Source organism: Pan troglodytes, chromosome 11 (genome assembly GCF_028858775.2).
Source record: "Pan troglodytes isolate AG18354 chromosome 11, NHGRI_mPanTro3-v2.0_pri, whole genome shotgun sequence".
NCBI classification, from domain to species: Eukaryota; Metazoa; Chordata; class Mammalia; order Primates; family Hominidae; genus Pan; species Pan troglodytes.
This window is the reverse complement of record NC_072409.2, coordinates 112,425,478-112,453,233: the sequence shown is the minus strand read 5'-3', so window position 1 is coordinate 112,453,233 and position 27,756 is coordinate 112,425,478. Positions and strand designations below refer to the sequence as shown.

At 33.1% G+C, this 27,756-nt stretch overlaps 1 protein-coding gene across 48 annotated transcripts in view; it reads right to left on the bottom strand.

Moving 5' to 3' along the window:
• Positions 1 to 27,756, bottom strand: part of RFX3 (regulatory factor X3) — a 308,560-nt gene that overhangs the window by 263,906 nt on the left and 16,898 nt on the right. For 2 of the 48 annotated variants that reach the window (XM_063787179.1, XM_063787191.1), the window contains exons 1-2: positions 8,570 to 8,642; positions 7,977 to 8,093 (exon numbers count right to left, since the gene is read on the bottom strand). The exons of 40 other annotated variants lie outside the window; for them this stretch is intronic. The gene's annotated coding sequence lies outside the window, so the exon portion shown is untranslated. 48 annotated transcript variants of the gene reach the window in all.

Genomic DNA, 27,756 nt, shown 5'->3' with positions numbered 1-27,756 from the left:
CATGCCCTGCCTGTCTTAGAGGAACGCTGTAGAATAAATAAGACAAGAGCTCTGAAAGCTGTAAACTGCTATACAAATATAAGGAAATATTATTTACCTGACAGGATGGTAAGTATAATCAACCTAGCTAGGCTCCATTCTCCTATTGATAAAATTATAATCATCATCAATTACCCTATATGCTAAATGACTACCACAGCAATATTATATATAATAGCAAGCTAAAATTACATTATGTTTTGTTACTATGAAGAATAATAACACTAACTACAATTTATTATTGTCCAATTATATGTCAGGTGCTGTTGGTTACTTTGGATAATCTATAACCCTTACAATAACTCAATATGGTAGGTATTATCCCTCATTTACAAATAAAGAAACTGACACTTGGCTACTTTAAGTAACCTGCCCATAGTTACACAGCCAGTAAATGAAAAATCCATTCTTAGCATCTAATGCCTAATAGGCACTTGATAAATATTTGTTGGATAAATTAAAGAACAAATAAAGCCAAGGCTATCTGGCTTTAATGCAACGTTGTTCAAATATATCAAAGGATTTCTCTCTCACAATCCTTATTTTTATATACAGCTATTAAAACTGTAATCATAGCAAACACATCTAACTAACATGAACAATTTAACCTTCCACATCAAGAAAATAGTTTCCCATCTGAAAAGTACATTTTTTTAAAAAAAATCTAATATTTAACCTATCTAATGAATTATTTTGAATTATAATGATCATGTTATAATGTGGGGACATCAACTGGAATAAAAAGCAAAAAAAAATTACATACAAAAATCACTAAAACAAAAAGAATCATATTTTTAAACTAAAAAAAAGGTGCATTATGGATCACAAATTTCCATATCCTATAATATGAAGAGATCTTGAAATTTAAGAAGAGGAAAAGAAACTGCCCAACAGAAAAACAGACGGAAGATATAAATGGAAACTCAACAAAAGAAATATGAACAGCTAATGAATTCTTTGTATTTTTGTCATTAGTTATTGAAGAAATGCAAATTCAAATAGATTTATTCAACTATTCGATTGCCAAAATAAATAAATAAATAAAAAGACTGATTATATCCAGTGTCAGAGTAAACAAAGAAACAAAACATTAAAGCATTATTGCTGGGCATATGAAATGGTACAACCTTTCTAGAGAACAATCTGATAATTGATAAAAATATTCTAAATGTACCCAGCATTTACTCAGCAATTCCACTCCTAGGAATTCATATAAAGAAAATAATTGGACAGCTACACAAAGATGCACATACATGCCAAAATACTGTATAGGATACCACCCAAATGTCTACGTAGAGAATTGTTTAAATACATGATACATACATACAATGCTAATAAAGATACAAAATTTTATTCATTACCATTAAAAGATGTTCAAAATATGAGTGTGAAAGTAAAAAAAAATGGTATGACCCAATTTTCATAATAAACTTTGATTTGTAGGAGAAAAGAGCACATACACACACAAGCAGAAGCACACCCAAGAGTGCCAGAGTGAGCACATATGCACTCACAGAGAAATCCCGAGAAGACATGACAATAATGCTCAAGCAGATATGTAGTCATCTGTGAGCACAAGAACATATATATTTTTACTTTCTTTGTACGTTTCTATATTTTCTGAATGCTTCCCATTAAGCATATATAAACTTTTATAATTGCAATTTAATAAAATTGTTTTCACTTAAAATAATGTCAACTGTCATAAGCATGAACAGGTTCTATGAACTTTGAATGTTAATTACGTTTAATATAAAATATTGCCCAAAAAGCAGCTGATATGGATACTGAATGAAGATTTACATTTTATTCCTTTTTCAAATGATGGATTCAAAATCATAAAGCCCTCATAGTTGTTTCTATTCACATGTATTAGAACTGGGAATTTATTGTAAAATGTCACTTAAAAATGAAAATGAAACAGATATGTATAAGTGTTACAAGATATACTTATGCTAAGTGTGCCATATTATATGTCTTTGAATAACTTGCATATGTAAGGGCCTAGAGACCTTGATTCTGTAACTGAAAAAAAAAAATCCAGCATCACTTGGTATGTCCACTTGGGAGCTTATTAACTTATGCTTATTATTTACACAGTATAATGGGAATTCTCAATTAGCTATGGGTAGACTATCCACAACCAATCTTGCTTTTGAGTTTAGCCATTGTACCAAGAGTATAAGCAGTTTAGCTATTTGCTTCATAGATCTCTCAGCTGTTTATTTTGCATTATGCCAGGATTCAGCAAAAATAAATACTTAAAATCAATTATTCCACTTGGATAGTGGATGGGCAGGCAAGTGGGCAGCTACTACTCTCAGGGCTGAGCCTGAGTATCACCCAGATACACCACTACCCGACCCCTAAACAGGAGACTTTGGGAAATGTTTAGGGTCATTTTAGTTGTCACAATGATGCAGGGAGGAGAGTGATTCTAATGCCATTTTGGCCCAGAGATGCCAAATATGCTGCAACATGGGGTACCCCACCAAGATATGTCCAATCTATAATAACAATAGTGTCCCTGTTGAGACAGGTACCATTTTCTTGCTCAATGTTGTATTTCCAGACTACTGCATAACAGGTATTAAATAAATATTTGTTGAATAAAACCAATATATGCAATTTATGGCACTGAATGAGACACAGATAATACAAAGGAGGGAAAAGAAGTGACAACAGAGAAACCAGATTCTACCTTTACCTAAGACAGGCCATAGTGGCCGGGCTCTGTTATACTTAGTGGAACTCTATAATCAGACACATTGATACCTAAGATACTTATAAAAGCACAATAATTCACATTGAAATCCAGATTATAGATATCCAGGTATATGCTTTCCTCTATTAGTAAAGATCAGCAACTGTATCAGTTGAAGACATACATACCAGTGCCAATCTTGCCGTGGCAACACTAGTTTAAGAATACGGTTTCTGGAGTAAACTGCTGGGTTTGAGTCTGATTTTATACATGCATTACCTGAGTAAATTACTTGATATCTTAACATAGTATTTATAAACTTGGGAATTTACCTCATGTCTTCTAGTATAAACCTTCTCATCTACAAAATGGAGTAATGAAACAAGTTCACCACCCCCTACTCTAAATCTATGGGCCAGATATATTACACAACTCAAAATTTTTTGAATTTTGTGAATACCAAATATATATATATAACATCCCAGGTGAATATAGGGCAGCAACTCATAATCATACACACTAATGTTTCTGTAGCAAAAAATAAAAATAATGTTCCAGATGTAGGATATATAAAGACCTTTACATAGCTTCATCTCACTTAGTTCAGGTTTTTCAGCCAAATTAGTTTGCTATAAACATAGGAAACCATTTTCAAACCCTTTGAATTTCAGAAATGAATATAAAAGATCATGGATGTATAGAACCTACTTCCCTCGGAGACAGCACGTAAAAATTAAATGAGTTCATATAAGGTGCTTACCTCAGCGCCTGGCACACAACTAGCACTTAATAAATACTAGTCATTGTTATGAATGTTAGCTAGCTAGTGTATGAAATACAAGACAATGCAAGGTAGCTAAAGGAGTCAGTAGACTTACAGAGAAAGGGGTGGGTAGGGATGAGGAGTGGTCAGAGGGACCTAAGATAACTACGCTAATCAAAATAAAACAAAATGAGAGCTGATTAACCATAAATTGCAAGAAAATAATGTATCTGCCACATTTAACTCTTAAGTACACATTTACTTCCTTTTGATAGATGGGAGTTTCTCCAGAAGTTAGTATCTGAAAACATTTAGTATTTTCTACTTCACATGTGGTTTTCTACTTACAACTCTCTGTAGCTTTCTTACTAAAAGCGGATCAAGTTTTTGAAGATTTTTAATAAAGGTAGGACCAAAACTGGTTTCTCCCTAAGGTAATAAAGCAATTAAGGTTTTGTTGCCTACCACAGAATATAGTAAAATTTGGGCAGTTGAATAGTAAACAAAGGCTGGGTGCAGTGGCTCAACCTGTAATCCTAACCCTTTGGGAGGCCAAAGAGGAAGGCTCACTTGAGGACAGGAGTTCAAGACCAGCCTGAGCAACATAAGGAGACACCCCCCTCCCCATCTCTACAAAAAGAAAAGAAAAAAAAAAAAGCTGGGCATGATGACACACCTCTAGTCCTAGCTACTTGGGAGGCTAAGGCAGGAGGCTGAAGCGGGAAGACTGCTGGAGCCAGGGAGTTCAAGGCTTCAGTGAACTATGACGGTATCACCGCACTCCAGTCTGGGAAACAGGGCAAGAGCCTGTCTCAAAACAAAATTAATTAAATTAATAGTAAATACAAAAAAAAAAAAAATACTGAAAACCATTTCCCCTTGGAAATGACTGGAGTTAAATCTGCCCCTATATCACCTCCCTGTTCTATTGGTTTTTCCTAACCCAATCTACTGAAGAAACTTTTACATTTATATAAGAAATGAATGAAACTATTACTTCTGAAGCACTATTCTGTGCCAGGCACTGGATTACACACTTTGCATAAGTCCTTTACTTAATTTTCACAAGTCTTCAAGGTAACAATGTCCTCATGTTACATAAGAATATTGAACTAGTAAGTGAGTGAACCAATAGTCAAACTCAGGTTTGACTGACTCAAAAAACCATGAGCTGCTTACGCTAGACCACTTTGCCAAAGGATACTGCTTCATTCTAACATTGTGGACTAATTTTTTGCTTCCCTCTGTATTTGTTATCAATTATTTTTAAAGTGTACATAATACGGAATTTGTAATCTCTCTCAGAATAAAAGAATTTTAGTTCTCTCTATAATCCCAAATTTGAAATGAACTTGTAATTTTTATCTTAGTTTATCTCTGAAAAACAATTTAAAATCTGCAAAAATTACATGCATCATCTTTAGTTATAAGAGAATATTCATAAATATATAGCAATACATTTCCAAGCAATTAGCATCAGAATTATAATCCAAGAACTTTAAACCTGGCAAAGACTTTAAGAATAATAGATATTGGCTGAGTGCAGTGGCTCACACCTGTAATCCCAACACTTTGGGAGGCCAAGGTGGGCGGATCACCTGAAGTCGGGAGTTCGAGACCAGCCTGACCAACGTGGAGAAACCCTGTCTCTACTAAAAATACAAAATTAGCCAGGCATGGTGGCGCATTGCCTGTAATCCCAGCTACTCAGGAGGCTGAGGCAGGGGAATCGCTTGAACCCAGGAGGCGGAGGTTGCAGTGAGCCGAGATCATCCCATTGCACTCCAGCCTGGGCAACAAAAGTGAAACTATGTCTCAAACCAAAAAAAAAAAAAAAAAAAAAAAAAAAAAGAATAATACAGATATTATTTAGATGAATTACTAACTATTCTGGTCTTAAAAGATTTTTGTGGGGTATGACCTACCAAATATCCCTCTCTACCCTGCTCCAGAGCCCAGTGAACTTTTAGGGACTGTCTTCTTTATGACAAATAAAAATCACCCTTTCTAAAAGCTTTCAAGGCAACAAGTTACGGCTCTCTTTAACATATTATGCTGCTTTTATCGATTTTAGCTGGGAGTTTGGAACAAAGAGTAAACAGAAATACAAATAAATTTGAAAACTAATTTTAAGTTCTTTCCCCTCCTTTCCTATACAAAATAGTTTCCATGGCTCCAATCTTTTCTCACTGCTGTCAATACCCATTTTTTCTGCCCTTTTCAGTGTCTCTCCAACTGCTTTATGTCCAGAATAAGCTATGGACAAAATAATGAAACTTTATTAGTTCAGAGTGTTTAGTTTAGTACTCTCAACTAAATGCTCAAAGACCAAGTTAAAGAAAAATAATAATCACCAGCTTTTGAATATTAAACTCCAGATTCATGCTCATAACTAAAAGTACAAAATTGCTAATACATATTCAATTTGTAGAATGCTATGATTTGAGTCTAAACAGTTACTTCGAATTTGTGTGATTAACTTCTAACCCTTATTAAATGTTATCATGTTTTTGATGGGCCCCAGATACGATTTATTTTCTATGTGCACATAAGTAATTTCATAGACTGTTACAATAAGATTTAAATGCACATTTGGGTAAAGTGAAAACATATTTTGGAACTCATTATTATCAAAGACTCTAGAATTCTACAATATGAAGAAGGAGCCATTTCTAGAAACTATTACCATTACTCATAAATGCTATCATAACCTAGAATTTTCTCTTTTTTTTAATAGAGACAGCCTCTCCCTGTGTTGCCCAGGCTGGTCTCCAATTCCAGGGCTCAAGGGATCCTTCTACCTTGACATCCCAAAGTGCTGAGATTACAGGCAGAAGCCACCATGCCCGGCCTAGAATTTTCAAAGTTCTATAAACAGACAATAGCTTATGGAAATTACTTTTAACAACCAATGTATTTAATTAAATACCAGGCTTGGGGTTATGAAATTCAAGCAATATTTTAAGTTGTACAAAGAATGAGGATATTTACTAATGTCATTTTAAGCCCAAGACATGCTATGTTTAATATGGACAGTTTCTATTTTGATTTTTATAATTTTTCACATTTATATTTTTAAAACTATACTACTCTTTAAAGACCAATTGTTATTGGCCCTGGTAAAAGGTTAGTAACTTGTATATCCTGTGTACAGTATTAAGTCAGAAAATATTAGTTGGAAAGCAATAAAAGTAAAGTAAACTGCCAAGAGTCTAATTCTTATTTCTATATCCACGATGCCATTAGAAAAAGCAGCATATAACTTTGATCATCACTTCTAGCAACTGCAATAACAAAAAGAGAGGTATAGATTACTACTCTAATTTACAGTCCTTCCACCTAGAAAAGCAATATAGAGAGCAGCTTCGAAACCCTGTCTCCCAGTAAAGTACTACTCAGAGTCCTAATTTAAAAAGAGACAAAAATGGACCTGCTCTGCTTCCAATTATCCCTCCAAAGGTGTCCCCTGAAAATTCAAGTTATTAAAAATATGATTTAAAAATTATTAATAGAGTAGATACAAATACTAGAGTAAGAGTCAAAAGATCTGGAAAAGTGTTTCTTGACCTTTCTATCTCAGTTTCCTCATCCTAAATTTGGAAACAATTCCTTCCCCATATAACTTACTGTTGGGAAAAGCTAAATAAGATGCTACACACAAAAGAGCTTTGTAAAGCATGACCTTTGTGTAGCATGACCTATGAAAATATGAGGCATATTATAATTACTGTTCTATAGGCTAGGCAATATTTTAAAATAAACGTGCTTCTTTTCCTACCACTCCCGTTCCCAAGATACTTCCTTACTTCACATACTACAAAGGAGTTTAATGTTATCAAAATGAAAAGAGGTCCAAAAATCAAATTGAAAGGGAAAAAGAGGGAAGGAGAAACACATATAGAATTGTTCTCTACTGCTTCTCTCAGATAATTTAAGATAAGCTCATTTCCTATTACTTTACCAAGAGAAGGACTTCACCAACACATCTATTGATTAATTTCCTCTAAACTATTTTTGATAAATAAGTTTGTAAGCACTTTTAATAAAAGTATACTATGGAAACGCTTTTCTGCAAATCCATAAAAAGATTCACAATTATTAGGTATAATATCAATGTCCATAGTCAGATATCTTCAATCATGAAAACTGAGTGATAAGGGAAAAGAACGTCCAACTGGTTTGTTTGACACAGACAACTCAAATGGTTTGAGAAATATAATAAAACTGTAATTATTTCCTAGGAAAACTACTTAGAAGAGTTAGTACTAAGTCCCTTTAAATATACTACCTATGATAAAGATTATTGTAACTCTGAAATTGTAACTTCTATACATAAATGCAATTACTAACTATAAATAATGTTGTCAAGGCCTTAGACACAAAACTACTCAATTTCTCTTTCAACCTTATATCCATAAAATTGTAGAAAATGCATAGGGGAATTTTTGATGTACTTTACAGAGGACTTACGCAGAACCACAAGTTTGAAATGGAGGTTACAGCTTCAGCTTATTTCTCTTGAGCTTTGTCTCTTAACTACCAGATTGAGTGTTTATCTTCCCAAAGAAACTAGAGTATCCTCCATGGCTGCTAAAACAAAGACCATACATCAAATTGAAATAAGGAGTACCTTGTTCCCTGTGAAGACTGATGGATTCTATTTCATCATCACATCTTTGATTGAAACAACATGAACACAATTTTTAGAACTTAGAAATTAAAGTGTAGTATTTAAAGATAAATTATTAATACTTTTCAAAAATTTACCAGATGATACATGCTTAAAAAAAAGTAAATCACATGATTATTTTTAAATAACACCAATTTTAATAATATAAGCTTCATTTATTAAAAATTGAGAAACATTAAAATAGCAATGTTTGATCATCCTCAATGGGCTGGCAATTGCATTTCAACTCTTTGGAAAGGTAAGGAAGTAATTTGGATGCAAACATAACCTCAAAGACCAATGATGACAGCTTACAAGTACTCACAGACACTATGCCTATCCCTCTGACACCCTTCCCACCTATCCACCCCACCCTGACTCCTGCTTTTTTCACCTTTCTGAATGCCAGTGGAAGGCCTCTCTTTAAAGTACTGTTTGTAGTGGAAGCAGAAGTTCACACAAACAAGCTGCTGCATCTTCCTACATAACAAAACTATTATTGAGTAGTAGAGTAGGGGAATTATGACATCAGCAGTATATTAACCAATTACTCTACCAAATACTTAATATCTACTGATAAGCCTGCTACTGTATCATTGGCTTAATTTCATAAAGTCAACTATTATTTTTCTACCTTTAATTGAAACTTACTTTGATATAGGCTTAATGTTTAGTCTATGAAACCACTATGAAAATATATGTGGCATATACACTTATTGGACTGCCATTTTAGAATGACAAACCCATACATCACACAGGGTCACATATGGGTATCAAAGGACAGGAAAAGACTAACCTATGAGTCTCATATTTGTGCTCTCAAAGCACTCTGAGTAGTGCCTGAAAATTTTACATTATTGGAGTTCCAGTGCTCTTTCTTTATTGTTCCTCTATAAACTCTGTGTGGCAGTTATGACTTTTAAATGCAGCATGACCTTAATCCTACCTGGGGCAGGATTGGTTGGGATGGGAAGTTGGTAGGTGGAAAGGAAGGAATTCTCTTCTGGTTTTTACAGCACCACAGAAAGCTAGGTTAACTGAAGCATTTAAAAATATAAGCTGAAAAAACATAACTATGTAAATAATACTGTTTTCTTGAAAACATATATAGTAGTGATAGAAAATAAAGTTCTTCACCATATTAACTATTGCCAACCATCAAGAAAGGAAAAACATCAAAATATGAAAAAAGAAAATTACTATTGAAAAAACTCAGACATGAGACTCCATATATGACATCTGAAAATACTCTGTATTATGTACACACAGTTCATTATTTATAAAGAACATGTGTTCAAATTACCTCATATTCCTTCCATGAGCCAAACTCAACGTATTCTCTACCATAAAATGCCAGAATGACCAAGTGGCCTAAAATATTAAAAGCAAGAACAATTAGTTCACATTAAAAATGAATTTTTTGATATGTAGAAGCCATGTGACTATTTAAAATTATTAAGCTTATAGATAAGTATTAATTATATTAATTACATAACTGAATTATTTTAGAAGTATTTCTTCACATGAATGCACTGATATTTTTAGATGTTTCTGATTTAGCCAAAAAAGATACTGTTTTTGATTTTACATGAGAGAATTTTTAGTTTTCAAAGAACTATAATTCAAAGAATAATCATAGTATTGTAATAATAAGAAATATAAATTAGGGGAAATCTCAGAAAAAGGATTCTTTAAAAGAATATGTGCTTTTAAACTGTGAAGATGAGAGAGCAAACAATTCTGAAAATCACCCTGCTAATTTCTTGTAGAGAAGCAAAAGTGAGAATGATTTAGCAGCTGACATGCATTTGCTCATTCCTTAAAAATAATTTAGTTTTATAGAAATTTTTAAAAGAAAGATCTTTTGTTCAAGGAAGGAGAATACACAAGTTATTTTTAAACTAATGATCTTTATTGGCTAATAAAGTAAATGTGGAGTAGCAATGATATACAAACATACTTACATGTATGTGTTTATGTATGTTCCCTAAATTTGGCCCATGATATCAGAGATCAACTTATTACAAAGTATATCTGATAATTTAGTTAACTATAAAGAGCATCGCAGTTACCTGGCATGATTTGGCTTTACCTTTTTTCTTTAAAGGTAAAGGTGACATTAAGTGACAGTTGCCATAAATTTTTATATTGCTCCATTAGACATAGAAAAGTAACAAAGCAAACAGGCACAGCTGAGTATATATGAATAGGCAACAGTCTAAATACACATATTTGAGATTACTTGAAGAAGACAAGACAAGGATCACTAAAACAATCACAGGTGTTTGCTGTGTATTTAGGTGATAACAAACCAGATACATCAAAAATGTAATAATCTACAATAATCAACACACTTGGATTCTCGAAAAGAATTTGGCAATTTTAACCATATTATTATATTTTCTTACTTTATTCTCAGTATATTTTCTGACATGAGGCCTTGTATGTTATTAACTAAGCGACTACACAATACTTCTTAACAATTTTGAGCAACATGAGTCAAACATATCTGCAGTTATAAATGTTTATAATTCAACCTACTCCATTACTTCTAATCCTTTTCTCCTACTACCTTTCCCTATATATACCTTGCAAATATCAAGTGAAAATTTTAGGCCAGTCTACAGTCATCTGTGTTCTTCTTTCCAAATAGGTTACAAATAAAACCTATTCTTTGAACATATCTTTCACTGTTTCATATCTCATTGTGAGCAAAAACCACAGTTGCTTAGGATCTCTTTGTTTTTTATGATTACAACTTCCTCAGGTATACCAGTTTACTGATGATACAAATTTGTGTCACTCAACTTTAAAATCCAATTCATTTCTTAAAAGTTCCTTCTTGTATATTATTCAATTATTCATTTCAGAAAGACTAGTTGTTTGGTATCAAACATATAAAAATTAAATATATAATACAGTCTCCCCACACTAATAGTTTACAGATGACCATGCTAATCGATGCTATCTACCTACAATCCAAAGTGCTACATTGGGCTCACCCACAAGACCTTATTTTCCTTGTTTCTTTCTATATTCTACAATGACTTTATTTTCATCTCTGGCACAACTATTCAAAATATCTATTCTGCCCTTCAAAATTTATTGAATCAGTACTAGATGCTTGGCAATGTGCTAGGAGGTAATTAGGTGCTGGAGGATATAATGGTGAGCAAAACATGGCTATTCTACATTCAGGTCCCATTCTACCAACTCCCAAATACTGTCCTACTTTCTCAGTGGCTCCATAATTCTCCTGAAACCCAGTGATCTTTCATCTTTTTTCACTCACATTTTCTCATACCCCATAACTAATAGTAAATAAGCCCTGCTCATTTGTCACTCATGTCAGATGTCCCTTCCAGCACAACCGTGAGACTCAGGCGAGAGGGCCCATTGACCTTGGGCCACTCACTTTAGAGAGCTTGCTTTGGCCCTCTGGCCAGGTACCTCCTTGGGAGGCAAGAAGTCTGCACAGCCCAGGGCCATGCTCCCTGAGTCCTTCAGACTCTACTTCAGCACATTCCCAGGACCCCAAATTCCCATGCAAAGTTCTTGACTATACTCCTCATGACAGATGGAGATTCAGGCATACTCAACTCTAGGCCTACAGGGTAGTCAACAGATAGCTTGCAAGGGGTGGGGCAACGTTGCCTGCAGGATGATCTTGTGGGCATGCTATGGCAAAGAGCCCAGGATATGAAAAATGGAGGTAGACTGCAGGACACAGATGAGGTGACAAAGGGTCAGCTCTCCCTTTGCCACTATGCTCTAGAACAGAACTGCTAAAAAAATCTGAGAATTCTAAGTGGTCATTTATCTCATTATAAAGCTGTTTCTGGTCAAGTTAGGAGGTCAGAGGATGTTTGATTTAACCACTTCTTTACTGATATGCAACATTTAAGTATGGAGAAATATAGTGAGTGAGCTTTCATTTGTATTCTTGCTCTTATTGGTGTCGGGGTGGGCCTGATTCCCCACATCCTATTTACAAGGATGGTTGCCCAGCCTGAATCTTCATTATAACTCATCAAATAATAACAATATTATTATTATAGTAGTAGTAGTCATAAATGTTGTATTGATAATAATTTACTGAGGGTCCTAGCATGGTGCCAGGCATCTAACCTGTATTAGGCTCTTTCACACCCTCAGTAATATTTACAACCCCACTGGCTAGTTGTTATCTACATCTTATCCATGAACTGAAAGTAAAAGACTAGCAGAAAAAGGATTCAAACCAAAGTCTTTCTCAATTAAAAGCCCAAGTTCTGTACCATATGCTTCCTTTCAGATGATTGAGAGAGGTTCCCCTGACTTCTGATCCACTCTGCTATCTATCCTACACAGATGTGCCAGATTAATCTCCCTAAAGGGCCACTTTCATCTAAACATGTGATCCATTTTTTAAAAATATACACTGGGCCAGGCGCGGTGGCTCACACCTGTAATCCCAGCACTTTGGGAGGCCGAGGCAGGCAGATCACGAGGTCAGGAGATCGAGACCATTCTGGCTAACATGGTGAAACCCCATCTCTACTAAAAATACAAAAAATTTTCCGGGCGTGGTGGCATGCGCCTGTAGTCCCAGCTACTCAGGAGGCTGAGGCAGGAGAATGGTGTGAACCCAGAAGGCAGAGCTTGCAGTGAGCCAAGATGTCGCCACTGCACTCCAGCCTGGGCGACAAAGCGAGACTCATCTCAAAAAAAAAAAAAAAAAATATATATATATATATATATATATATATATATATATATACACACACACACACACACACACACACACACACTGGCTGGTTATCCTATAAACTTAGTTAAGGTCCACATCCTAAGCCATTTCCTTTCCAGTCCATCTGCTTCACAATTTCCCAACAAGCTCTTCCAACTCTTTATACCAAAATCATACTTGCCTCTATGCCATTGTATGCTTAACCTCTTCCTCACAGCCAATAAACCTCCAAAACAACCTTTTAAGATCCATGTCCTGCTTTACCTCATCTCTGAAGGTTTCCCTAACCACTCAAGCCCATAACCCTTTTTCTTTCCATTTTTCTATATCCCCATAATACTGACAGTCTCGAAGCAGTCAACAAGTAATTAATCTATGTACTTAGTATGATGAGAGCCACAGAAGATATCACGTATCTTTTAACTTCAAATCACTTTGTGGAACTAATGTTGTTAGAAGACACTATAGAAAAAAAGACTGGTAAAGTGGCCCTAGAGACAGAGTACCTGGCTGAAAATTCTGCCTCAATCATATATTTGCATAGACTCTGGTGTTAAATTTGCATAGTATAGTAACAAGCAGCAGTTCTTTTGTGATAAGCAGAGTTGTTGACCTGGAACCCCTTCAGATCTTAAATTTTTTGAGAATCCCAAAGAACTTTTGTTGGGATGTGTTATATCCAGTCATGTACTGATAAATGTTTAAAACCAACATTCCACTCTTTCCCTCCCCACCAAAAAAAGTCAGATTTGTGATTTCTACTAATTTCCATGGTGTGTATACTTCTGGAATGGCTACTTTTCAAGCTAGAAATGTGATATTCTGAATGCAGAATTAAGAAGAGATGAGCAACAGTGGCTCTCTCCAGCTGGTAAGGCTTCAGTAAATCATAGTTGTATCTATCTATACCCATCTGATTAGAAAATAAAACAGAGAAATATAATAAACATTCATTAATTTAAAATAATAGTAATCACTCTATGTTAATTTTTTTAAATTATAAAATAATCTAAATTTTCCAAAATAAAATTTGATAACTATGGAACTGGTGTACATTTTTATAAAATCCATTAATGTCTTGCTTAATTGAAGACGGATTCTCACATCTAGTTCTGCACCCAATCTGCTGTTTTGTCTGAAGTTATGAAGAAAATGCAGCCTCACACAGGGAATTGAAAAAGGGCCTCCAGGGGTCTTCCATTCACACTTTGAGAAGCATTTATATATACTGTACAGTTTGCATAAAAGATTTTGGTGTTAAAAGGCCTTACCAATAGTGAGAATCTGGACAAGTTTGGTAGTTTAATTAGTTTTTCTCACCTAGTAATTCTATCAATATGAAGAATTCTAACTTTAAATTGCCCTGAAAAGAAAGTCCACACTATTTCATATGTGTATATATTTACATATGTATGTATATTAATGTATATGTATATATATTATACTTTCCCCTATTCAACCATTCAAAGTGCTCAGAATATCAAGGAAAAAAAGATAACCATAAAGCAAGAACTTCTCCATTTTTAGGAAAAAAAAATTCTATGTAGCAAGAAAATTTATGAAGCTAATGTATGAATCTTCACTGAGCTAGACATAATATGCAATTAAGCATAAAAGGTAAAATTATGTTCTACATTTCTACAAGTGGTCAACTGTACTGTACCATCCATAAGTCAGACATTGCACCACACAAAATACATCAGAATTACATATTCATTGATGTAAAAAAATGGCAGCTATCAATAGAATATATTTTAACTCTGAAATTTAACATTTCTGGATTTATTTTTGGCAGTATTTAATTCTTTAAAATGTCATTAAATGGCTTAATAATATGCACACATAAATTGTACTCAAGAAAAAAATGATTAACTTAAAATGTGCAGAACAATAGAATCAGCTAGTGGTTTTAGCTGAAAGACTGTATCTGCGTAACTATATCTGTGTAAGTACTGTTTCCCCTGGCTCTAAAAGTATCACTTTAGCCTGGTTTTCTTCCCACTCTTAAAATATCAAGGCAATGTTAAGCATGTTCTGTGCCTCTTCCTTTCATTAATCTTAGGCTGGATTTACCCTCCTCAAAGAATTGAAATAGGATAGCCACTGCCTAAACCAGTTTAATCACACTAGCTACTTCAAACCATTATTATATTTCAAACCACTTCTATTCTTTTAAATATATTACCTTCTAATTAAATTAAATGCCTTTATGGTCACTTAAGCAACAACAGAATATATTCAAACGTAAACCATATTTTGTAAATCAATGATGAGCACATTAAATAGTTTTAAGGGGTGGGCCAAAAAGTGCCAAAGGTAATCAAACTTTTATGTGACTCCACTGTTACCTTACTGCTTCTAAGCAGAAGCTATATTCATTTTCAGTTCTCTTATATCAACATTGTAAGGTGCTTACACAAGCCTGGGCAGTTTAGTCACTTCTGCTCATACAGATTTTTACACGGAAGAAAATTTTAAAGACAGGCTATTTAATACGAGCCTCGTTGTATATATTTACTAAAATAACTAAACTTGTTCTGTTAATGAAATTTTACTCCTTGTGCAAAGTAGTAAGTATTTCATCTCTTAGTGCATATTTTTTTCTATTACTGCTTCTGTAATCTTTAATGATCCTGCCCCAAGATTGAAATCTGAATGAGAGGTCATTTTATAAAAGTTTAAAGAATTCTTAATCACTTCCCAATACTGAAAATGACTTAACATACAGTAAATAACATTCCTCTTTGAAAACAATTTTGTTTCTGATTGTCTACTGCCATGTTACTATTTTCAGCTGCTACCCTCTCCTGCAAAACTCTCCTCATATCCTATACCACAAAGACTAAGCCAGAAAGATGAAAATAAGAATACTAGCTTCCACAGTTCAACTACTAATTCTGTACTATCACGTTAAGCTCTCTCTATACGCTTATCTCATTTTCCCTTTCACTTTATCTTTCAGGTAATATTCCCATTTTTACATTAAAAATCTGGGATCAAGGCAGTTAAGGAACTTATTTAAGGATAATTAGCTATCAAATGACAAAACCAGGATTTGAACTCTGGTTTCCCTTATTCAAAAGAACTCACATTTTTCCCTAACAATTTTGCAAGCTAACACACTTCATGCAAGATGCATCAGATTAAAAAAATTACACTAAATATGTAAGTTAAAGATACTTGTGTATGTGGAACTGGCATACAACTGTCTCATACAGCACAGTTTGCATCTTTGTGGAAATTTCACAGATCCATGCAAGTACTACAACAAGCCTTCTATTAATGTTGTGACAGTCCCGACAAAAATCTACATTCAAGATTAGTTGCAGGAGGTAATCTTCCCACAAATCTGCTTCATACTGAACCTGTGTTTGTGTCTTCAAGAGTGAGCTGTGATTTGATACTCACAGGCTGATCTACAGTGTTTATGCCATACCTCATGATGTGAAATATAGTGAGAAAGTCTTGAAATGTTACAATATGTACCAATTCAGGCTACTTAACTGCTAAACTACAATCTGAACAATTGATAGGCAGTACTATTCTATAAAGTGCTACAGTCACTATACTATATAACAAAGTAAATAGAAATATCTTGAAGGTAACAAGTGCCACAAGGAATTCTTCTCTAAATAAGCAAACAATTAAATGTTCTGAAAGTGATGCCCAAATTTAAATATTAAATTCACAGTGGCTCCAGTGGATTATTAAAGGATAAAGAAAAAAACTGATAACCTCGTGGTGAAACTTCCAAAAATTAGAGTTTTTGCCTGGTAAAGGCAGTATTTACATTGAACTGGAGCTGTAACTCATCACTTAGCAGGAAAAAGATTTTTTGGTGAAGTCATGCTGATCTCTCGAACTAGGATGCCTCATACTAGTAGGAACTAGTATGATATCAGATGGGTGTATAAAAATACCTCAATGGGAAATGCCACTGTGGAGAAACTATTATTACAGGAATATGAAAGAATACGCCACTTAATCACTGACAAACATCTCTACCTCAAGCAAACGTCTTACAAAAAAAATTGCTTACACTATACCATTTACTTGTTCTATGTCATAAGCTTGCTTAAAGAGGCTGATTTTACCTTTAGCTGAAGCTGTGTATTTTCTAATCTGTTTAGGGCAGCTGTCAAGTAATCAGAGTAAGCAGTGCCATTTTAATAAGGAAGTCTTTTAATGAAATATAATAGGTCACAAATACCTAATTTCTGCTCTTTACTGTAATTGCCAGTCTTTACTATAACTGCCACTTTAACAATCTTTTCCAAATGCTGACACAAAAGATGAACAAATCAAGGGTATTAGCATGTGTGTATATTTACAGCTTATTGCTGTCAAAGACTGTAGTTCCAACTCTAGCAGCTATATGAGGATCTGATTCTTTTGATGGATGCATCTTGTTGCAGGTTGTGAATGTATCTGAATTAATCCCCTTTTCACGTCTACATTAGCAATCACATACTAAAGGACACAAAGGAGAAATGTTAACTTACAGCACAATATTACACTCTTAGGAATATCACCGATACTTTTACTGTCGCTGTAAAGGATTATATATTTTAACACTTTACTCTTCTTTAATAAATTATGTGCTCCACTACTTATTAGTTCTTAATTTCAAAAAATGTTGTTCATATACAGTTCAAATAGCCTGTTTTCTTAGATAAATTTTAAGTTTATTATAATCATCAGTTTTATATGAACATCACTTAAATCACATAAAACTACAAGGGGCTGCTGCAAAATTAAATAGAGGACCACAACAAGAGTGAGAAAACACAAATATAAATTTTTTATTTTTAAAAAGCATTATTTTGCTATAGTACACTTTTAAGTTGTTGATAAACTGTTTAAAAATACTTCCCTGAAAACTTCTTTACATGATATCCTTTTTTTGTTGTTGTTATTTTGGGTATATTATTTTTAAGCAGTAGCTGTTTAAATTTGGTACTATTATTGCTATTTTAATACCACAAGTCCTGTGCACAAACAGTAGTAGTTTAATAAGAAGCTTGCCCATTTTTGAAAAGCTAAGCTTTCCCAAATCAAACTAGCTTACCGTGAAAAGAAAACCATGACAACTGTTTGTACCTCTTGCTTTATTATTACATCCGGCCTGGTCACTCTTAGAAATTCAATCTATTACGGTTGCTAGGAGTCTGTTGCTGTGCAACCTAAAAGGGTATGCTGTGCTTTCAGGCTAAGGAGTGCTAACAAACCTGTAGGCTTCCCTCTATGGGTCCAACCAGTGTGTTTAAAGGGCTTAATACTTTTCAGGAGTGACTGGCCTACAATTCAAGACACATCCTATTAAAAACAAGTCACACTGAGAGATTTCTAACAAAGGGACAAAATGCTAAACATACACAGATATTCAAAATGTATCCTCAGAATCCCTAACTAATTTGGTAAAACAAACAATGAACAGATTATCATCTACATTTCAATTATACCACCTACCAATCCCAAGTTTTTATTTTCATACAGTCTCCTAAAAGGTCATAATGGATATAAATGAACTGAGCAAGTTTTAGGGAATAAAGCAGCACTAAGTACCTTCAACTTTTATAAACTTCAATAATAGAAAAATAAGTTAAAACTAGGAATCCCAGAAATCATGAAGTTGGTAAAAATAAAAACCATTCCCCCCAAAAAATTATTTTAAAAATCAAGAAGTTCAACATTTCATTATAAAAACAGATTTTTTCATCACTTTTGGACAGTAATAATTTTATATTAATTATAAAATCTATACCAGCCTATCATATGCACATTCTATAACTTTAAAGATTAACACTTAATAAATTATTCACATAAATTTACTAAAATTAGATAGCATTATTTGAATGTAAATGAGAAGAAAAGCACAGCAGAGTTTATAAATGAAATACTGTTATGTCAAATTGTGGGAAATGGATTTTGAAAAGTGGATAGACGTTAAGGGACAGCTTCTGATTCCTTTAGAAATTGTACTAATTTGTATTACTTATTTTTAAATAAGCCTTTTTCATAAGATATTTGGAGACCAAGATAAAGGTGTTCTATCATAAAATACCAAAGACCACACACACAAAAATAACAATCATCATCTTAACTATGAAAATCTATCCAGGACTTTCCACGGATATTTTTGCTATATTAATATTGCCTGCAACTTTGGAAAGTTAATTTTTTTTAAGTTAGACATTTTCTCTACATTCTTGGAAGCATTTAGCCCTTCAACTTAACTATTATGAGCTGGGAACCCTTTAAATAACCTGTCAACTGCACTACCTTATTCCTTTTTAAAGAGCCAGTTATCTGTCCTTCAATGGTTGCTTTCATTTCTTCTCTTTACACACTATAGGAAGCAGAGTAAAAGAAATTAACTATTTCTCTAAAAGTACCCCAGAGCAACAAACAGAGGAATGTGGAACAACTACCCAAAAAAGAAAGGCCAAGAAATCAACAATAAAGGAGAGATGAAGTACACTGAGAGGTGTAAAGGCAACATCTGACCAAAGAACTGAGGACGAAGCAAGAAGAGAATGGGTTCACTAAGGTGGTTTAGAACTGAAACAGCGCATAGCAAAGCAAAGCCCAGCACAGCAGAGCAAATGGGAGAAAAGAGGTAGAAAAAAATGACGGACAAGAACGTGTTAGAAAGAGAACTGAAAGAGGATTTGTTAAAAGAAATGTGGATTCATTTTCCGGATGAAAAGAAAAGGAAAAAAGAGAAAACAAATATGAAAGTTTATATTCAATAATTATATATTCCTTGCTTCATCCTTCTTAAAAAAAATGCAAACTCAGAAAAAAAAGTTCTTAAAAGATTCAGTGATGTCAGCAGACACAATGTAAAAACCAAGATTAGTAACTTATAGGCTCCCCTTAAGTTTACAAAGAATTAATTTGAATACTTTCTAGTTCTCCTGTATGACAAGAAAAATTTAACTTGATTCCATAGGGCCTAATGTATGAAAACCTTTTAAATGTAATTAAAATTGATATTTCCCAAATAAGAACAAATCATTCAAACACACGCACTACACATACACACACACTAGTCAATAAAGTTATTAAAGTCAGATTCTACTGAGGAGTATACTAGTCACAAGGCACGTGTTAGGCAAATGTGTTAACTTCCAAAACAGTTATTTAATACTTAGTCAATTATTAGTTGAGCATATTCAATAATTCTGTTAAGGATCTGATCTTAAAGAATCAAAGTTCTAAATTGGTTACATGAATACTTAGGACCCTGTCAATACTATTAACTAAATGGCAAAAATAAAACCAACAGGTATGGATATCTATATTGGCAGTGTCATTGGAATGTGCCTTCTGGTATTCATTGGGTCCTTGTCTCCTCAAGGCTACAAAGCTTCAATATAATTAAGTGTGGCATTCGTAAAAGAAACTATATACTATGTAGCTATATAAAATAACATATTCCACCATGCAATTAGCCTCTTTTTGGCAAATTCCAGTTTTCTTGGACTAGTAACACCCTATTACATTTGCTTTATCTCCATTTACCCACCTTCCTAAAAGAAAATTTTTAAAAATCAAAGATCCTCAGTAAATGTTGCCAAATAGAACAGATTTTTCTTAATTTCATAATTTTTATCAAGAATTGTAAATTCTTTGATATATAATTAGAGTTGGTAACCAAGAACTTGACTTACAGGTTAGAATACTTTTTTGTACACATGTATTACCAAGTATAAAAAGAAAAATAAAATTATTCCGAGGGCCATAAAAATATTATTTCTTCTTTCTCCTGACAGACTATTTCCTTATTTTGTTTCTTCAAATTATTTCAACAATTTGTTTAGCCAAGATCAATAAGGATGTTGATATACAAAAAGATACATATTTTTTTCCTTTTTTTTTTTTTTTTATTTTGAGATAGAGTCTCACTCTTTCACCCAGGCTGGAGTGCAGTGGTGCAACGTCAGCTCACTGCAACCTCTATCTCCGAGGTTCAAGCGATTCTCGTGCCTCAGCCTCCAGAGTAGCTGGGATTACAAGGCATGTATCACCATACCCAGCTAATTTTGTATTTTTAGTAGAGACAGGGCTTCACCACGTTAGCCAGGCTGGTCTCGAACTCCTGGCCTCAAGTGATCCACCCACCTCAGCCTCCCAAAGTGCTGGAATTACAGATGTGAGCCACCGTGCCCTGCCCAAAGAAATTTTTAATATTAACATTACAGGAATGTGATACTGATTAGAACTGACTATAAGAGTAACCTCAGTTAAACACGTTTTCTAACTTCTATCAAAAATCGCTTTCGCCCAGGCACGGTGGCTCACGCCTGTAATCCCAGCACTCTGGGAGGCCGAGGCGGGCGGATCACGAGGTCAGGAGATCAAGACCATTCTTGCTAACATAGTGAAACCCCGTCTCTACTAAAAAAAAAAAAAATACAAAAAATTAGCCGGGCGTAGTGGCGGGCGCCTGTAGTCCCAGCTACTCAAGAGGCTGAGGCAGGAGAATGGTGTGAACCCGGGAGGCGGAGCTTGCAGTGAGCCCACATCACGCACTGCACTCCAGCCTGGGAGACAGAGCGAGACTCTGTCTCAAAAGAAAAAAAAAAAAAAAAAATCACTTTCACTTTTTAACTACTACCATTCACCTTTATATATCTAAAAACTTGAGATACTGAAATGAGCTGATTTTTGAAATCAATAATTGAGGATAATGAAAAGGTACCTTGAAGTACATTCTATAAATCCAAAGGATAATTTCAGCCACATCATATTATGAATGCCAAAAACTCACTTACATATTTCACAATTTTTAGTGAAAGAAAAATACACAGAAAATCTTCAAAAACATAAAAGCCATCTTAATAAAGAGGTAAATAATACCATCTCACAGAACTTTCAGTCTTTGTGCAGTCAACACTAAATTTGAAAAATTATACAGTATTCAATTCCAACTCTAAATCTAACATCAGAAATATGACAGTTCGCAATTCAAAATATTAAATTTAACACCTGTTTAGAAACTTTCATTATTTTCACGATTTTTTTTTCCTCACCCTTCCATCCACAGGGTAGATAACACAACATACAAGGCAGAGCAATGGACTGGCAATGTGAATGTTAGCCCTGAGTCATCTATGTCGGTTCTCTTTCCAAAGGTAAAAAGCAATGGGAATAATAAGATAGGTGGGGAATAAATGATTATAGCTAGAACCAGATTAACCATAAGTTGTTAACTTTAAACGAGAGTGATGGATACATGGAAATTCACTTCATCATTTCATCAAACTGCTCTATGCTGTAATATGCTTAAATGTTTCCTAATCAAAAGAGTTACGAGGAAAAACATGAGAGAAGACTCATTGGTCACCAGAGTCTCTTATACCTCCCATATCTTTTCATAAACACAACGGTGGTACAAACAAGTGGAGATACTAAATTTTGCTTAATTTTTTACTTTTTTAATGTCAGAAATAACCAGGTACTCGTCTTCAACAGACTCTGGCCCACAGCTTGAGAAAATGTGTGCACAGCTGACTCACTTCAGACATAAATGCCTGGGCATATTTGCAAGTATAATCATTGAACCGGCCTTTCAGGATAGAAACCTAGATTAAAAATAAATATTGTATATATAATTGTATAAGTTCAAAGAGAGAAAGGTAGTTTTTTGTTTTGCTTAAGGTTCCATAAAAATGTCTATTTCCTTAAATAACTTAAATGTATACACATTTATGTTATATTCATTATATTTTATTTTGTACCATTTTTTAAGTAGTCCAATACAGTAGAATAGCCTCGAATACTGTGAAACTGTACATTTCATAATGGATGACAGGCACATAATGCTGAATATTTGACACCAAACTGAGTATCTGACACCAAACTGAAATGGAAAATATGATTGTGACACTAGTACACAGAAAACCCCATTCTAAAAATATCAGTATGACAATCTATTTGTCAAAATAATAGAATTCAAGACAATTTGCCTCCATTAGTAACTTTTATTTAAATAACCTCTCATTTGCCTTTTATGTCTTTTTACATGTACAAAGTTTTACAAATAAATACAATTCATAAATTACTATTAAAGATGACTAGATGATAGCTATGCTATATAAACAATGACATTGTTTCATATAAAACACTGAGGAGCATTTTTATCACAGAAGTCATCATATGCAAAGATTCTGTCAAATTTAAATTAGCCATAAGTAAACTAAGGGTATAACCAACCAAATTAGCAGTCTGGCTAACTCTAATTTCTATTTGCCTATTATTGTAATTTTTACTTTTAACACTTCATGTGCACACGCTGTTCAATTTTTTAAGTGTTTCCAAAGAGCCTCCAACTTGGAAGCAGGTAGGGTGGACTTCAAGAATTTAATTTTGAAAATGGCTCAATCTGCTCGATTCCTTAGTTTTCATCAATACATCTCTCTCTCTCTCTCTCTCTCTCCCCCATATATAAATATATAATATATATAAAGTATATATAGTATATATTATATTTTATATATATTATATAACATATATTATATATATTATATAATATATATTATATATTATATATTATATAATATATATTATATATATTATATATTATATAATATATATTATATATTATATATAAAATATAATATATAATATATAAAATATATATTATATAATATATAAAAAATATGTATAAAATATATTTTATATATTATATATAAAATATGTATAAAATATATATTATATAATATATAGTATCATATATTATATATTATATATTATATATAATATATAATATATGATACTATATATTATATAGTATATAATATATACTATATAATAAAATATTTTAAATAATATTTTTTATATTATATATAAAATATATAAAATATAAAAATAAAATATTTTATATATTTATATTTAATTTATTTTATACTTTATTTTTATATATTTATATTTATATATATGAATATATAAAATATATTTTATATTCATATAAATATTTATATAAATATATATTTATATATTTATATATATTTATATATAAATATATTAATTTATTTATATTTATATTTTATATAATATAAAATATTTTAATTTATATTTTATATAAAATAAAATATTTTATATTATATAAAATATAAAATAAAATATTTTATTTTATATAAATATAAAATAAAATATTGTATATTTATATAAAATATAAAATAAAATATTCAGGGAAAGGCATATAAAAATGATAAAAGGGGGTAAAGAGAAAGGCAGAAAGTGCTGTGTGAGGACAGATGTAAAAATTAGGACTCTTTAATATAAAAGGAAGGCCAGCAGCTATCAAAGTATCAATATTATATTATAAATATACAAAGCCACATTTGAAGACATATCCAAAACTTCCTTCCTTCAGGTCTTTGTTCAAATGTTACCTTATCTGCAAGGTGTTCTTAATCATCCTATTTAAAATTACAACCTTCTCCACCCCCATCATTTACATATCATTTACACTCTCTACCCCCCTGCTTCTCACATTTGTTTTTTCCATAGCATTGACAACCACCTATTATAATACATACTCATTTATCTTCTCTCTCCCTCACCCCCAATTGTTTGAATGTGAGTTCCTTCAAGGGCAGAGGCCCTTGAAGAATGATCAGTTTTATTCATTCTTGCATCCTTCACAGCAGTTCACTTCTTGGCCCCTACTTTATGTGCCAATATTTGCTCAAGAAATGAATGAAATAATTTTTAAAAAGTGAAATGAGCATGTATATTAAAACTTACAGAAATTGAAGAGCACTCCTTAAGTCTGGAAAGAGGTTAAGATGACTTCACAAACGGCACTAAATTCAGCAACTCATCATCTTGAGAGATGGTATACAATGAATATACACTGATTAAAATGAGGGCTGGATAGATTTATGAAGGACAACTGTTTTTTTTTTTTAAAAAAAAGGTTTTTCAGGGTAAAGTCTCTGTAGCAGACATAAAGGCAGATAATCATACCTTCGCATAGTGCAACCCTAATTAAAATATCACAAATGCAAACATGGATCTCACTACTGTACTAATTCCATTCTGATACTACTGGTTGCCTTGGTGTAACCCTGGAACTGAAGTCCTGATCCTCTACTTTTGACATCCCAGCAGGCACAGTAAAGTTAGGCAGTAGAAGGAAAAACCCAAAGTTTGGGATATTCAAAGTAGTCCCCCAGAGCAAGGTTCCCATAATGCCCAGCATGTCTCTCCTATATTAAGGAATTCCTGCACCCTGTCACAACTAGAAAATAGAAATAAGGTATAGAATCCTTAAAGGCATTCCCCAACTTCTGAAAGTAAGATATTAGCCTTGTTGGATACTAAGAAAATCCAAACAAGTCTGGAATTATATCTATATATAGATATATGAGTCTAGAATTTCACATATAGAGAAATGTATGTATATAAATATAGAATGAGGTGACAAAATGTCATTTGAAAAGGTAAGAAGAAAAAGACCTGGATTAAGGTCACCCCAATCCACTGCCAGCTACATGATACTCTATTTGAAGAAATATCCAAAAATTCATGAATTCATGCCATTAAATTCATTTTGGAAAAGAAAGAAGTAAATAAATCCAATGGAAATAATAAAAATAAGACTGCATTGCTTGAAAGGTCATTGTAAAATCAGAACTAGACAAAATTTTTAAATAGTGAAATGTGTTTTCTAAAATTTGATTAGAGATTCCAAATTGACAATCTGAAGCTTAAACAACTATTCATTGTTTCTACTAGAAAAAGACACTGGGTCTCATGCTGAGTTCAAAAACCTTGATTATGGAGTCTTCTGCCCTCAGTAAGCTTACAAACAATTTAAAAAGATTAAGCATTTACAACTGAACAAACAAAAATCTAAATCACAATTTCCAATTAGCAGAGATAATAAGACATTACTAGAAATGAACCCATCAAGTTAGGGACCACTCAAATTTTAGAAGAGATTAATTGAAGTAGGGTAGAAAACACGTTCTAACAGAATAAAGGATGAGAACTAAGTTTTAGAGAAAAGAAATGACAAGGCAGAATTCAGACCATATAGGATAATAATAGCAATTGCCATTTATTAAACACTCACGTGTCAGGCACAGTGCTATTTTGACTATGTCATATACTGTCTTTGAAAAAATCTTTTCAGGTTGATTTTATTAATCCTATTTCACAGAATTTAAGTAATCTGCCTAACATTAAACTGCTAGTCAGTGGCAGAGCTCGAATTCACACCCAGGGCTGTTCATTTTGAAGTTCATGCTCTTAACCAATACATAATACAGTTGTCCCTCCGTAACCATGGGGAATTGGTTCCAGGACCTCCATCTTAAAAAAGGGTGCCCAACTCTCTTACATAAAATAGCATAGTATTTGTGTATAGCCTGTACACATCCTCCCGTGTGTACTTTAAATCATCTCTAGATTAATTATAATTCCTAATACAATGTAAGTGCTATATAAAGTTGTTATACTGTATTTACTTTTTTTATTGTTGTGTTGTTATATATTGTTTTCTTTTTTCAAGTGTTTCCCATCCTCAGCTGGTTGAATTCACAAATGCAGATCCCACAGATACGAAATGTAGACGGGTCAAAAAAGGGGAAGTACAGAGAAAAGTGGTGAAATACAAGTTTGAAAATGGACATGAGACTATAAGCTTCCTAACAGCAAAGACTGTGGTTGTTCTGTGGGACACTGTGATAACTAATAAGTATTTCTTAAACGACTCTGATGAAGAGGCAATGAGGAATCCTGAAAAGATTCTGACAGAGGGAAACGTAAAACTCTGAGCTATTTCTAAAAATTCAAAAAAACCTTCTTTTTAGAGGACTCTATTAATCTGAATTTTAAAAGTTAAGTAAAAATGATTCATAAGACATTAAGACCACGTTCCATATTTGAGTTTCCTTCTCTGCACATCCAACAAATACAGCAGTCTAGTAGTTACTCTGGTATCTCAATCTCTATATTCAAATCTCAATTTAAGACTTGCAAGTATTTAGCACTTTCTATTCATTTGAATTACACTTTCAATATTTGTATTTTCCATTCTAATTTATGAGTCAGTATATATGTTGATATATCAGAAATATAGTTCAATCTAAAAGTACATTATTTAGATCTCTCCCCCAAACACATTAACAGAAAGCAAAATGAATGTAATGCATTATATTCTGACTCTCTCAATTCATCTGCAACAGCGGCATTAAATTTTAAAAAATGATAAAGAATAAAAAAGAGGAACTTCTAGGCAAAAAATGCAAGAGCTAACTAATATTTCATCATACTTTTGTTTATTACATCTCCCTTTTTGTTGAAGGTGAGGCTAAATCCAAAGGGAACAGTTTTACAAGAAGGTTTATCTGTGGGGATTTACACCTTGTTAAAAGCAAATGACAAGCGGTTTTCCCCCACAGGAAACATACTCCTGTTTTATATAAATGTATCCTTTCATATTTGTTACCACAAATGAGGCTGCAGAGAGCATCAGGTTACATTGGGAAGTTCAATTGCCATATTCTTGGTTTCTCTTAAATTGACTGTTTCAAATAATTAACAGGGTTAGGGCTCGAACTGCTCATCTTTAGCACAATACCGAAACTAATTCAAGCCTGAGCTCACTGATTTACTTCTAATTGTAAAACACAGACACACACACACACACAGAAAGACACAGAGAGGAGAGAGAAATAATTAGACAAAATCTTGGTAATTACAATTCCTGCCACAGTCCCATACTATTAAAAAGTAAACAACATAACCTTCCAAAAACTCAGATTAAGAAAATAAAAAATCAGATAATAGCATAGTTGCCGGTATTGCGTCTGGTTGCTATGGAATAAAGGGCA